The sequence below is a fragment of the Macaca mulatta genome, chromosome 9 (assembly GCF_049350105.2).
Source record: "Macaca mulatta isolate MMU2019108-1 chromosome 9, T2T-MMU8v2.0, whole genome shotgun sequence".
In the NCBI taxonomy this organism is placed as follows: domain Eukaryota; kingdom Metazoa; phylum Chordata; class Mammalia; order Primates; family Cercopithecidae; genus Macaca; species Macaca mulatta.
In genome coordinates, this window is record NC_133414.1 from 53,554,743 (window position 1) to 53,570,380 (window position 15,638).

Consider the following 15,638-nt stretch of genomic DNA (forward strand, 5'->3'; position numbering starts at 1 on the left):
GGTTGCAGTTAGCTGAGATTGCACCACTGCATTCCAGCCTAGGGGACAGAGTGAGACTGTCTCAAAAATAAATAAATAAATAAAATAAAATAAGTAAGTAAGTAAATAAATAAATAAGGCAGGACGCGGTGGCTCACGCCTGTAATCCCAGCACTTTGGGAGGCCGAGGCGGGCGGATCACAAGGTCAGGAGATCGAGATCATCCTGGCTAACATGGTGAAACCTGATCTCTACTAAAAATAGAAAAATTAGCAGAGCGTGATGGCAGGTGCCTGTAGTCCTAGCTATGCGTGAGGCTGAGTCAGGAGAATGGCGGTTGAACCTGGGAGGCGGAGCTTTCAGTGAGCCGAAATCGCGCCACTGCACTCCAGCCTGGGCCACAGAGGCAGTCTCCGTCTCAAAATAAATAAATAAATAAATAAATAAATAAATAAATAAATAATAAATAAATAAAAGTGAAGTCATGGATATCTGTTTCTGAGTGTGTCTATTGTTAAATGCAGGCACTATTTTGTAACTTTAAATAGACATCATCTCAAGTCTACAAGAATTATCCAAAATGGTATCTAATGATATTTCTAGGTCTTCAGATACTATTAACGAAGATTGTAGCCACTGGGTCCTGAGGGTTTTACTAGATATTGGTTACTGAAACTGAACTTGCTTGAATTCTTTTTTTTTTTTTCCACCATGGTTTCCCGCATTTCAACGTATCTGTTTTTGTTCTCGAACTTTATTTAAATATTTTCAACAAAATTATATTACTTATGAATCATCCCTTCTTCCCTGATTTTTGAAATTACCCATTGCTTCCTATGATAATGATTCTTCTGGTCCTTTCTGTAGTTAACTTACATTAGAGTTTGTAAATATTCACACATTTTGGAATTGCATATAATTTTCTTCTTCTTTATTTTTTCCTCTTCCCCCAAAGTTGTTGTTATTTCTTTTAAATCTTTGTGGGAAAAATTAAGCCCATGTTTCACTTTTTTTATATACTTGTTTGTCATGGAACTCCTTGATTTATGCTCAAATTGCTTTTCAAGTTTTAGGGAAAGACATTATTTGGGTTTTGTTTAGTGTATCAAGCTTTTTTTGTTTGTTTGTTAGATGTATCAAGAAGTGTAGACTTTTCTATACATAATATCCTTTTCCCTACAGTAGTCTTTTGAAAAGTCGGTAAAATAAAGGTCATCAAAATATCTCTTCCTAAACCTTTCCTCTACCCGAAATACCTCTGGAATGATATGGTCCTTTCTCCCTTCTTGCTTTTGTAGAAGTCCAAAGCTAATCTGCCCTGATCCGGACTGCGTGCACTTGTGCCTTTTGGGGCCCTTGTGCCATTTGTTCTTCCTTCTCTTCTAATCTCAAAAATGTATTTTCTCTGTTGGCTCTTTTCGTTTAACATAGATGTATACTCACCCTTTTTGTTGAATCTTGGAATAAAAGCCTTTCTTTACCATATGTCTCCCTTTAACTACTACTACATCTCTCTTCTCAGCCAAATACTTGAGAAGAGAAGCCCTCAGTTTGTGTCATTGTTTTCACACCTCCGGTTCAATACCTTACCCACTACCTGACATCCAGCTCACTCACACACACACAAGCCCGATCATTAAGTTGTCATAGCCAATTTGTCGCTTTCCTGCCCTCCTGGCAACATTTGACACTGTGCATTGAGATAATACATGGTGAGTACCTATTGACCAGGCACTGTGTTAGGTGCTGCTGTGATAGAAATGAAAAGCAGACATCATCTCCTTTCTAATGACTTACAGAGGCAGCCATTCCTGATTTATATGCAGGTCTCTTGACTCCCATTGCTCACTTTTGCAAGCTTCACTTAATGCCATAGAAATCACCCTATTCTCCAGGATTTTTTCTTCCCAATTATTCTTACTATACACAGCTTCTCAAGGCAATCACTTCCATGCCCATGGCTTCCATTGCATTCTCTATTCTCTGAGGACAATAGAATTTTAAATGTTTTGTTTCATGTATTAGCTTTTATTTTATGCAAGATGCCTCATTTGCTATAAGCATAGATTCAGAGTGGCTCCATGAAAGTAATAAATGCAAAATGGTGATATTGTTAGCATGCAAATTTTAGGAAATTTCCTGTTACTCTTAATGGTTTGATTTAGTATGTGTGTTATTTTTGAAAACGTATGTTGGGATGTCACAGATGAACTTAGCCTACAGAGATTTATTTTCAACTTTTGACCATAGAATTCCATTTTATGTGATACTGAGAGTAAAACCTATCTTTTCCTCCTTACCTATTTCTCTTCTTATATTCTCTGCCAGGAGGAAGGCACCACTATGTACCCAGTCTTCCCCAGCAGAGTCTGAGCACTCTGTTTTCCCTCTACTTCCCCTCTTATTGCACATCTCATTACCAAGCACTTCCTATTCCATCTCCCAAATGATCAGAAAACTTTTTCCTCCACTTTCGTCACTAGCACTGACTTTATCATTACTATTCTTTTAGATACAGTCTCTTAATTGGTTTTGTTGCTTCCTTCAGTCCTTCATTATTATAGAGACCAGTATACACACATCTGACAGAGATGCCTCATCTTTATATGGCTCAATGACTCAAATTTTCAGAATAAAATTAAAACCATTCCAGCATCAAATTTGGGGTCAAATAGAGGTGGGTCTGTATCCTAGGTTCACACCCTGTCCAGCAGTGTAGTCTCAGAAAACTGAACTCCTTAAACCTTTGTGTATCTGCCTACACTCATTGAGAGTTAGGACTGTTTCACACATATAGTGCCTGGTATGTAGAAGGGACTTATTCAATGTTGAATGAAGGACAGGCATTTTAAAATTCACATCAAAAAAATGTTTTTCTTTTACAAATGTACTTATCTACAATGTCACCTTCCCTCCAAGATTGACTTCTACCTTTACTTTCTGATATGGTTTGGGCATGTCCTCACCCAAATCTCATCTTGAATTGTAATCCCACAATCCCCATGTGTTGAGGGAGGGACCCAGTGGGAGATAACTAGATCATGGGGACAGTTTCCCCCACACTGTTCTCATGATAGTGAGTGAGTTCTCACGAGATCTGATGGTTTTGTATGTGTTTGACAGTTGCTCCTTCACATGCTCACACTCTCTGGCCTGCCGCCATGTAAGAAGTGCCTGCTTCCTTTTCCACTATGATTGTAAGTTTCCTGAGGCCTCCCCAGTCATGTGGAATGTGAGTCAATTAAACCTCTTTCCTTTATAAATTACTCAACCTCAGGTATTTCTTTATAGCAGTGTGAAAAATGGACCAATACACTTTCTGATAATCATGCTTGAGAAATTGGGGAATTCATACTACGAGGGATCAAACTGTGGCCCAAGCCTAAGCAGTTGTGTGACCTTCGGAGGATAACTTATCTTCTCCATTTCAATGTCTTCTGTAAAACCTGTAAGATGAGATTGTTTCTGAGGGTTAATTGAACATAGCACAGTTATAAAACTGTCAGGGACGTACTGATTACCAGATGTTGAGTACTCATCTTTATTGAATTAGGACTGTGGTACCCCACTTTATGGTTCTCTATTTTGTATGACAAAATCATGCTTAGTGCTTTGTTAGTAAAAGAGAGAAAATCTGAAAGTTTTTGCCATAGAAGAAGAAACAGAGGGGAGAAAAGAGAGTTGGTAAGTTTCAGCATTTCAGTGCTTGGAGGGACAAGGTAGGTTTCTATTTTATGGAGAAAGAAGTGGAGGCAGAATGGGTCCTAAGGTGTCAAGACACACAGCCATAACTCTTTTTTTTTTTTTTTTTTTTGAGACGGAGTCTTGCTCTGTTGCCCAGGCTGGAGTGCAGTGGCCAGATCTCCGCTCACTGCAAGCCCCGCCTCCTGGGTTCACGCCATTCTCCTGCCTCAGCCTCCCAAGTAGCTGGGAGTACAGGCGCCTGCCACCTCGCCCGGCTAATTTTTTTTGTATTTTAGTAGAGACGGGGTTTCACTGTGTTAGCCAGGATGGTCTCGATCTCCTGACCTCATGATCCGCCAGTCTCGGCCTCCCAAAGTGCTAGGATTACAGGCTTGAGCCACCGCGCCCGGCCAGCCATAACTCTTATTGAAAGTATAGCTAGGGCCCCAGGGACTGCTATGGTCAAGTTGCAGACAAAAATGACCACTCATTGGAAGACAGAAGAGGAGTATTTATTTACAAAAGCAGTCAACAATTCAGGTGTATCTACATTCAGTCAGCAAACAAAAGTTGCTCAACTTGGTTGCTAATGGGACCCGCTCTACTAACTGAGGCTTTGTATAGAACTCATAGAGGAAGATGGCTTCAAATAAGGAACCACCTTGTGCTTTTCTTAGGACTAAAAAGCTCAGGAAGCTGGTGATGTATGAAAACCTTAGTCCAACTGGCACTGCACAAGGGGCCAGGAGAGCAGCAGCATCAAAAGCCTCAGGGTGAGGCAGCCCAGGCAGGGGCATTCTGAGCTGTGGGGGAGGTGGGGCAGCCAGGGTGGGGCATTGTGAGCTGTCGGGGAGGGCATTGTGAAGTGTGGGGTGGGGCATTGTGAGCCACAAGCCTGGGCTCCCACCTGGGCCAATGGGCTTCTGTCTGTAGGTGACTGCAGAAGGAGGAGGAGCTCCATCTGTACTCTCTTCAGGCAGTTGTGTCTCTCAGTGCTTTTTGGGTTCACAACCTATAAAATAAACCAGCTGGTCTTCACCCTCCAAGACAAGTCAACTCATGGGAGGCGGCAGGGTATGGGCATTGGCCCAAGCCCTGGCTGGAGCCGAGCTGTAGTGTCAGCAGGCGAGCAGCAGACAAGACCATCTCTGCAAGTGCAGCATAGTCTTGGCCTAGGGCAATGGGAGTGTGTTGCCAAAGCTGTGAGCAGAAGCACAGGTGGTGACAGGAGTAGAGTCACCCCATGGGAAACATACCGACCTGTTGTGTGTGTCCCAGGACCAGCCCTGAGTTGGACCAGCACTAGGGCTCAGTGTGTCCCTGTGGATCTGCAATCTATGAGGCAGCAGCTAGCGACATGACAGCAGGAGTGCCTGTGGCTGCTGCTGTAGAGCCTGGTGAGGTGACTTTTGAAGCTGGTGAGGGCCTCCAAGTGCACCACATCTGTGAACGGCAGATGCCTGAAGGTAAGGAGGTGATGGGTGCCATCTGCCCTTGGCACACTTCTGGCTGCTGCTGTCACCAGAGTCCTCTGGGAGGCATCTCCAACCTCAGGCTCCTTTCTGCCTGTAGCCAGCTTTCCCAGGGCTGGCCAGGAACAAAAGCTGGCTTTGCCTTGCATTCCCACCCCTTAGTCTTTCCCCACAGAATCCAGTCAGTTTCTTTTCTCCTTCCCTCCCAAACTCCCAGTTCTTTCTCCCTCGTCTCATTCTCCCAGGCTGGCATGGGACCATTTATTTATGGCTGTTCTTGCCTGTAGCTCTATTTAGTACCTGTGGGACTTTGTTGAGGCTTCTTTGGAATATTCTCTTCCTTTTCTCAATAAAAACTCAAATATCCCAACTTTCCAGTACCCATCCCATTCTCTTTGTACCTATCCAAATGGTACCTAAGTGAAGGAACCAGGTAAGTGCCTAATTGTTTGCTTTGTTAAAGTAGCTAAATCTCAGGACAATTCATACTGAAATATTTGGGGATTTCTTATTTAAAATCAGAATGCAGGTTGCCATAGGAGAGACTGTATGGGTTGTTTTAAGTCACCTTGATAGAAGTTGCTTAGTTTCTTCTAACTAATTTGAACACGGAAGGAAAGAAAATGGAGGGTGCTTAAAATAATTGGGAAAGGTGTGAAATGTCATGGCCAGGGCCACAGAAAAATGAGTGCGTGTGTGTGTGTGGGGGGTTCCCCCAAAAGAGTTTACCTATGAGGCTCTGATTACTTTAAAATTCCTACTTTAACACAAAATGTGTCTGCAGATTTATTCTGGTGACTTAACAGACATTATTTACCTCCTTGTTCTAACAAGGGGGGTGGATGGTTTGTGGTCAAAACTTTCAAAAGACATAAAATGTAAATGTAGAGTTTGAATATATAATATAAAGATTGAAGGTTAAAATGTCAGAGCTTGCCTGTGTAAGAGTGTTTGTTGCCATATCTCCCCTTTTGTCCTTCCCCCTCCTGACAATAGCATCTTATTCAAAGATAAGAAAGTTGGAGTTTTTCAGTCTCTACACTGCTGGGAGAGGCAGAGGGATGGGAGGGGTTAGAAAAGAGAAAAGAGTTGGTTTGCCTCTAAAATTTTGCAAAAATATGAATCTAAGTAAAAAGAATTCTGGGTAACAGTATGGTTCTTGAATAAAAACAAAATTTTTCAAAATAGAAAACATTGTATCATAAAGATATTAAATCCATTGGCTCTTTGATTTTCTTTAAATGCCAGAGATATTACTATAGAGGAAATGTCTTATAGCTCTTCTATTTAAACTTTGATTGGGCTTCTTGTAGCCAAGACAACCCTAAGCAAAAAGAACGAGAACACATGGACACAGGAAAAGAACATCACACACTGGGGCCCATTGTGGGGTGCAGGGAAAAGGGAGTGAGAGCATTAGGACAAATATCTGATGCATGTGAGGCTTAAAAACTCGATGATGGCTTGATTGGTGCATCAAACCACCATGGGACATGTATACTTATGTAACAAACCTGCACGTTCTGCACATGTATCCCAGAACTTAAAGTGAAAAAAAAACACACACACACAAAACTTTGGTTGGGCTATTTTTTTCAGAGGTAGGATGATTAAGACTTATGATGAATGTGACTTTGTAACTTGGAGTACTATACTCACTTTTCAAGATATTTAATAATTATAGAATAAACAAATATGTGAATTAATTCATTATACTTTTATACACAAAACATGTAAGTACTTGTGTAAACATACTCTACTTGGTGGTGTAAAGAAAGCCTCTGAGTGATTTTACACACCAGTTAATAGATGAGTAGTGTTGGATGAGAGCCCAAAAAAGGCTCTTTATTGTCATTCTTTAGGATTACAGCACAGTTTATGTATGTCTCATTTGGTCCTTTGCAACACAAATAAAGTCTATATACATATTCTCCATATGTTTTGCTAATGAAGAAATGAAGACTTAGAGATCTCACGTGACTATGGAAGAAAGCTACTCAACAGAACTAAGGTTCTAAGTCCTCACAATGACATGGAAGAGACAGATATGCTGAATTTACTTTTTTAAAAATTTAAAAACTCCAGAATACTTTTAAGTTATATTTTGCCTATAAAATAGACCTGTCTTTTAAAACATACTGCCATCTTGTTTTATTCTATGCAGTCGATTTTTACACAATGTAAAGGCAAATTTACGTGTTTTTTTTTTTACAGTAAATTTTGTTAATTTCTTTTTTTTTATTATTATACTTTAAGTTCTAGGGTACATGTGCATAACGTGCAGGTTTGTTACATATGTATACTTGTGCCATGTTGCTGTGCTGCACCCATCAACTCGTCAGCACCCATCAACTCGTCATTTACATAAGGTATAACTCCCAATGCAATCCCTCCCCCCTCCCCCATCCCCATGATAGGCCCCGGTGTATGATGTTCCCCTTCCCGAGTCCAAGTGATCTCATTGTTCAGTTCCCAACTATGAGTGAGAACATGCGGTGTTTGGTTTTCTGTTCTTGTGATAGTTTGCTGAGAATGATGGTTTCCAGCTGCATCCATGTCCCTACAAAGGACACAAACTCATCCTTTTTTATGGCTGCATAGTATTCCATGGTGTATATGTGCCACATTTTCTTAATCCAGTCTGTCACTGATGGACATTTGGGTTGATTCCAAGTCTTTGCCATTGTGAATAGTGCCGCAATAAACATACGTGTGCATGTGTCTTTAGAGCAGCATGATTTATAATCCTTTGGGTATATACCCAGTAATGGGATGGCTGGGTCATATGGTACTTCTAGTTCTAGATCCTTGAGGAATCGCCATACTGTTTTCTACAATGGTTTAACTAGTTTACAATCCCACCAACAGTGTAAAAGTGTTCCTATTTCTCCACATTCTCTCCAGCACCTGTTGTTTCCTGACTTTTTAATGATTGCCATTCTAACTGGTGTGAGATGGTATCTCATTGTGGGTTTGATTTGCATTTCTCTGATGGCCAGTGATGATGAACATTTTTTCATGTGTCTGTTAGCTGTATGAATGTCTTCTTTTGAGAACTGCCTGTTCATATTCTTTGCCCACTTTTTGATGGGTTTTTTTTTTTCTTGTAAATTTGTTTGAGTTCTTTGTAGGTTTTGGATATTAGCACTTTGTCAGATGAGTAGATTGCAAAAATTTTCTCCCATTCTGTAGGTTGTCTGTTCACTCTGATGGTAGTTTCTTTTGCTGTGCAGAAGCTCTTTAGTTTAATTAGATCCCATTTGTCAATTTTGGCTTTTGTTGCCATTGCTTTTGGTGTTTTAGACATGAAGTCCTTGCCCATGCTTATGTCCTGAATGGTATTACCTAGGTTTTCTTCTAGGGTTTTTATGGTATTAGGTCTAACATTTAAGTCTCTAATCCATCTTGAGTTAATTTTCATATAAGGAGTAAGGAAAGGATCCAGTTTGAGCTTTCTACTTATGGCTAGCCAATTTTCCCAGCACCATTTATTAAATAGGGAATCCTTTCCCCATTTCTTGTTTTTGTCAGGTTTGTCAAATATCAGATGGCTGTAGATGTGTAGTATTATTTCTGAGGACTCTGTTCTGTTCCATTGATCTATATCTCTGTTTTGGTACCAGTACCATGCTGTTTTGGTTACTGTAGCCTTGTAGTATAGTTTGAAGTCAGGTAGCGTGATGCCTCCAGCTTTGTTCTTTTGACTTAGGATTATCTTGGGAATTCAGGCTCTTTTTTGGTTCCATATGAACTTTAAAGCAGTTTTTTCCAATTCTGTGAAGAAACTCATTGGTAGCTTGATGGGGATGGCATTAAATCTATAGATTACCTTGGGCAGTATGGCCATTTTCACGATATTGATTCTTCCTATCCATGAGCATGGTATGTTCTTCCATTTCTTTGTGTCCTCTTTTATTTCACTGAGCAGTGGTTTCTAGTTCTCCTTGAAGAGGTCCTTTACATCCCTTGTAAGTTGGATTCCTAGGTATTTTATTCTCTTTGAAGCAATTGTGAATGGGAGTTCATTCATGATTTGGCTCTCTGTGTGTCTGTTACTGGTGTATAAGAATGCTTGTGATTTTTGCACATTAATTTTGTATCCTGAGACTTTGCTGAAGTTGCTTATCAGCTTAGGGAGATTTTGGGCTGAGACAACGGGGTTTTCTAAATATACAATCATGCCATCTGCAAACAGGGACAATTTGACTTCTTCTTTTCCTAACTGAATACCCTTTATTTCTTTCTCTTGCCTGATTGCCCTAACCAGAACTTCCAACACTATGTTGAATAGGAGTGGTGAGAGAGGGCATCCCTGTCTTGTGCCAGTTTTCAAAGGGAATTTTTGCAGTTTTTGCCCATTCGGTATGAGATTGGCTGTGGGTTTGTCATAAATAGCTCTTATTATTTTGAGATACGTTCCATCAATACCGAATTTATTGAGCGTTTTTAGCATGAAGGGCTGTTGAATTTTGTCAAAGGCCTTTTCTGCATCTATTGAGATAGTCATGTTGTTTTTGTCTTTGGTTCTGTTTATATGCTGGATTACATTTATTGATTTGTGTATGTTGAACCAGCCTTGCATCCCAGGGATGAAGCCCACTTGATCATGGTGGATAAACTTTTTGATGTGCTGCTGGATCCAGTTTGCCAGTATTTTATTGAGGATTTTTGCATCGATGTTCATCATGGATATTGGTCTAAAATTCTCTTTTTTTGTTGTGTCTCTGCCAGGCTTTGGTATCAGGATGATGTTGGCCTCATAAAATGAGTGAGTGAGGATTCCCTCTTTTTCTATTAATTGGAATAGTTTCAGAAGGAATGGTACCAGCTTCTCCTTGTACTTCTGGTAGCATTCAGCTGTGAATCCATCTGATCCTGGACTTTTTTTGTTGGTAGGCTATTAACTATTGCCTCAATTTCAGAGCCTGCTATTGGTGTATTCAGGAATTCCGCTTCTTCCTGGTTTAGTCTTGGGAGAGTGTAAGTGTCCAGGAAATTATCCATTTCGTCTAGATTTTCTAGTTTATTTGCATAGAGGTGTTTATAGTATTCTCTGATGGTAGTTTGCATTTCTGTGGGGTCGGTGGTGATATCCCCTTTATCATTTTTTATTGCATCTATTTGATTCTTCTCTCTTTTCTTCTTTATTAGTCTTGCTAGCAGTCTATCAATTTTGTTGATCTTTTCAAAAAACCAACTCCTGGATTCATTGATTTTTTGGAGGGTTTTTTGTGTCTCTATCTCCTTCAGTTCTGCTCTGATCTTAGTTATTTCTTGCCTTCTGCTAGCTTTTGAATGTGTTTACTCTTGCTTCTCTAGTTCTTTTAATTGTGATGTTAGAGTATCAATTTTAGATCTTTTCAGCTTTCTCTTGTTGGCATTTAGTGCTCTAAATTTCCCTCTACACACTGCTTTAAATGTGTCCCAGAGATTCTGGTATGTTGTATCTTTGTTCTCATTGGTTTCAACGAACATTTTTATTTCTGCCATCATTTCGTTATGTATCCAGTAGTCATTCAGGAGCAGGTTATTCAGTTTCCATGTAGTTGAGCGGTTTTGATTGAGTTTCTTATTCCTGAGTTCCAGTTTGATTGCACTGTGGTCTGAGAGACAGTTTGTTATAATTTCTGTTCTTGTACATTTGCTGAGGAGTGCTTTATTTCCCATTATGTGGTCAATTTTGGAATAAGTGTGATGTGGTGCTAAGTAGAATATATAATCTGTTGATTTGGGGTGGAGAGTTCTGTAGATGTCTATTAGGTCTGCTTGCTGCAGAGATGAGTTCAATTCTTGGATATGCTTGTTAACTTTCTGTCTCCTTGATCTGTCTAATGTTGACAGTGGGGTGTTGAAGTCTCCCATTATTATTGTATGGAAGTCTAAGTCTCTTTGTAAGTCTCTAAGGACTTGCTTTATGAATCTGGATGCTCCTGTATTGGGTGCATATATATTTAGGATAGTTAGTTCTTCCTGTTGAATTGATCCCTTTACCATTATGTAATGGCCTTCTTTGTCTCTTTTGATCTTTGATGGTTTAAAGTCTGTTTTATCAGAGACTAGTATTGCAACCCCTGCTTTTTTTGTTCTCCATTTGCTGAGTAGATCTTCCTCCATCCCTTTATTTTGAGTCTATGTATGTCTCTGCATGTGAGATGGGTCTCCTGAATACAGCAAACTGATGGGTCTTGATTCTTTATCCAGTTTGCCAGTCTGTGTCTTTTAATTGGAGCATTTAGTCCATTTACATTTAAGGTTAATATTGTTAAGTATGAACTTGATCCTGCCATTATGATATTAACTGGTTATTTTGCTCGTTAGTTGATGTAGTTTCTTCCTAGCCTTGATGGTCTTTACATTTTGGCATGTTTTTGCAATGGCTGGTACCGGTTGTTCCTTTCCATGTTTAGTGCTTCCTTCAGGGTCTCTTGTAAGGCAGGTCTGGTGGTGACAAAATCTCTAAGCATTTGTTTATCTGTAAAGGATTTTATTTCTCCTTCACTTATGAAACTTAGTTTGGCTGGATATGAAATTCTGGGTTGAAAATTCTTTTCTTTAAGAATGTTGAATATTGGCCCCCACTCTCTTCTGGCTTGTAGAGTTTCTGCCGAGAGATCTGCTGTTAGTCTGATGGGCTTCCCTTTGTGGGTAACCCGACCTTTCTCTCTGGCTGCCCTTAAGATTTTTTCCTTCATTTCAACTTTGATGAATCTGGCAATTATGTGTCTTGGAGTTGCTCTTCTCGAGGAGTATCTTTGTGGCGTTCTCTGTATTTCCTGAATTTGAATGTTGGCCTGCCCTACTAGGTTGGGGAAGTTCTCCTGGATGATATCCTGAAGAGTGTTTTCCAACTTGGTTCCATTTTTCCCCTCACTTTCAGGCACCCCAATCAGACGTAGATTTGGTCATTTTACATAATCCCATACTTCTTGCAGGCTTTGTTCCTTTCTTTTTCTTCTTTTTTCTTCAGGTTTCTCTTCTCGCTTCATTTCATTCATTTGATCCTCAATCGCTGTCACTCTTTCTTCCAGTTGATTGAGTTGGTTACTGAAGCTTGTGCATTTGTCACGTATTTCTCATGTCATGGTTTTTATCTCTGTCAATTCGTTTATGGCCTTCTCTGCATTAATTATTCTAGTTATCAATTCTTCCACTCTTTTTTTCAGGATTTTTAGTTTCTTTGCACTGGGTACGTAATTCTTCCTTTAGCTCTGAGAAGTTTGATGGACTGGAGACTTCTTCTCTCATCTCATCAAAGTCATTCTCCATCCAGCTTTGATCCGTTGCTGGCGATAAGCTGCGTTCCTTTGGAGGGGGAGATGCGCTCTTATTTTTTGAATTTCCATCTTTTCTGCCCTGCTTTTTCCCCATCTTTGTGGTTTTATCTGCCTCTGGTCTTTGATGATGGTGACGTAGTGATAGGGTTTTGGGTGGGTGTCCTTCCTGTTTGTTAGTTTTCCTTCTAACAGTCAGGACCCTCAGCTGTAGTTCTGTTGGAGATTGCTTGAGGTCCACTCCAGACCCTGTTTGCCTGGGTATCAGCAGCAGAGGCTGCAGAAGATAGAATATTGCTGAACAGCGAGTGTACCTGTCTGATTCTTGCTTTGGAAGCTTCCTCTCAGGGGTATACTCCACCGTGTGAGGTGTGGGGTGTCAGTCTGCCCCTAGTGGGGTATGTCTCCCAGTTAGGCTACTCAGGGATCATGGACCCACTTGAGCAGGCAGTCTCTCCGTTCTCAGATCTCAACCTCCGTGTTGGGAGATCCATTGCTCTCTTCAAATCTGTCAGAGTCATTTGCGTCTGCAGAGGTTTCAGTTGCTTTTTTTTTTATTATTGTTGTTGTTTAGCTGTGCCCTGTCCCCAGAGGTGTAGTCTACAGAGACAGGGAGGACTCCTTGAGCTGCTGTGAGCTCCACCCAGTTGGAGCTTCCCAGCTGCTTTGTTTATCTACTTAAGCCTCAGCAATGGCGGGCGCCCCTCCCCTAGCCTTGCTGCTGCCTTGCTGCGAGATCGCAGACTGCTGTGCCAGCAATGAGGGAGGCTCCGTGGGCATGGGACCCTCCCGGCCAGGTGTGGGATATAATCTCCTAGTGTGCCCGTTTGCTAAGATCCTTGGTAGATCACAGTATTGGGGTGGGAGTTACCCGATTTTCCAGGTGTTGTGTGTCTCAGCTCCCCTGGCTAGGAAAAGGGATTCCCTTTCCCCTTGAGCTTCCCAGGTGAGGCAATGCCTCTCCCTGCTTCAGCTCTCACTGGTCGGGCTGCAGCAGCTGACCAGCACCCACTGTCCTGCACTCCCTAGGGAGATGAACCCAGTACCTCAGTTGAAAATGCAGAAATCACCTGTCTTCTGTGTCACTCGCGCTGGGAGTTGGAGACTGGAACTTTTCCTATTTGGCCATCTTGCTCCGCCAAATTTTTTTCTTTCTTTTTTTTTTTTTAAATAAAGATGGGTCTCACTATGTTACCCATGCTGGCCTCAAATTCCTGACCTGGGCTCAAGGGATTTTCCCATCTCAGCCTCCTGAGTAGCTGGGACTACAGGCATGTGCCATCTTGCCTGGCTTCATCTTATGTCTTTACATTCATTTCAATGGATGAGAATAAAAGTAGAGGTAGATAAACAGCCTAAATGCAGCAGTCAAATAAATGAGTTGATATATTTTTATAAATGATCACATTTTTTTTTTCTTCTCTCCCTCTATAGATATAGGAGTCCAACCCTTCTGACCATCCAGAGGCAAGCACAATATTCCTGAGAAAATCTCCAACAGATGGTGAGACAACATTGTCTTTTCTGCCAAGAAAAAGAGTGAAAACTCTTGTTGTTTGATCAGATGTATTATAGAAAGTATTTAGAAACTCGTATTGGTTTGATTTTTTCAACTTTTCACATATTTACTTGTCTTATTTTAATGTGTTATATACTTTTTCTTAATTGTTACTGTGTCAATGAAGTCATGTAAACTTTTTGTCTACACATTTTGCCATCTTTTTATCAACACAATTTGTCATGTGATGGAGGAGTCATAGATTTATCTTTATCCCTTGCTCCAAAGAGTACATTTTAAAGATAGAACTTAGGCTTCAGCTTGGTTTCCATTTAAACAAATAAAAAAACATAGTTACTCATCAACAGAGATTGAATCTGTGATTTTGGCCTCCTCTTGCACAGTCTCCTGATCACATGAGTTTATCACATCCAAGTTTATGCTTCCCGAAACTTTTAAGTTATTAACCTTTTCATCTGATGTAATGTAATTTTAAACATGCCCTACTTCTGCTTATTTTCCTTAATGTTATGTTAAATCCTCATTTGTTTGCTAAAAAGCCATACACAACCAAGTTTTCCATTTGATTTAAGCAGCAAGAATACAAGTGAGGATCTATAATAAAATGGGAAGTAATGCAGCACAGTAAAATAGAGGAATTTGTCATCTTTCTTTTTGTAGTTTGAGTAGACTTTGCCTGTCTGAGTCAGGTATTTCTGGTTAGAATTTGTGTTCATTTTTGCATTACTATAAAGAGGTACCTAAGGCTGGGTAATTTATAACAAAAATAGGTTTAATCGGCTCATAGATCTTCAGGCTGTACAAACATGGCTTCAACATCTGCTTCTGGTGAGGGCCTCAACAAGCTTACAATCATGATGGAAGGCAAAGGGGAAGGACGTGTTTCCACATGGTGAGAGAGGGAGGGAGAGGCTGGTAGAGGGAAGGTGTCACACTCTTTTTAACTACCAGAATGAGAATTTGCTTATTACCATGGGTATGGCACCAAGCCATTCATAAGGAATCCACCGCCATTACCCAAACACCTCCCATTAGGTCCTGTCTCCAATATTTAAGGGTCACATTTTAACATGAGATTTGGAGTGGGGGGGAAATATCCAAACCATATCAGAGTTGTTTTTCCCAGTTCCTTCCAGAGCTGTAGGCTTCTCCCACATGGAGAGCATGGAAGAGGTAAAACAAAAGGTATTCCATGTCCCTCACTCTTCAGTGGTAGGAATGTTTGCCTGCAAGGCCTTTCCACCATCAAAGGTGGAGGCAGTGTAGGAAACAAACCATGACCCAATTCCTCTTAGAGCTTTTATTATGCTGGCCTGTTTTTTGTTTTTTTGTTATTTTTTTAGAAAAAAAAAATGATTTTTTGTGCTGCAGACACCATGTCCAATCGGGGTTTGTATAGTCATTTTAAAATTTAAATTTAAGATAGGTTACTTTCCAGTTGTTTTTTTTTAGTGACATATTAGTAGATAACCACTAAGTGTGGTTCGAGATGCTCACAGGGATTTTGGTGCATCTAGAGATATGTGCCTGGCCAGAAAGTAGTTCTTAGAGCTGTTAACTCTTAGATTCTGGTAAATGAGAAAATACTCATGGCTCATATATGCAACAGTTAAACTGTTTTATTAGCTAACTTTTTTATCTGGCCTCATTTTCTTTGCCCTTTTCTTTTGTACACAAGGATTCTTTCATGTGTATGTAATAGAAACAAAAAGT

At 40.4% G+C, this 15,638-nt stretch overlaps 1 pseudogene; it reads left to right on the forward strand.

The window, feature by feature from the left end:
• Positions 1–4,551: 4,551 nt before the first annotated feature.
• Positions 4,552–15,638, forward strand: part of LOC144331430 (cyclin-Y-like protein 2) — a 77,303-nt pseudogene continuing 66,216 nt past the window's right edge.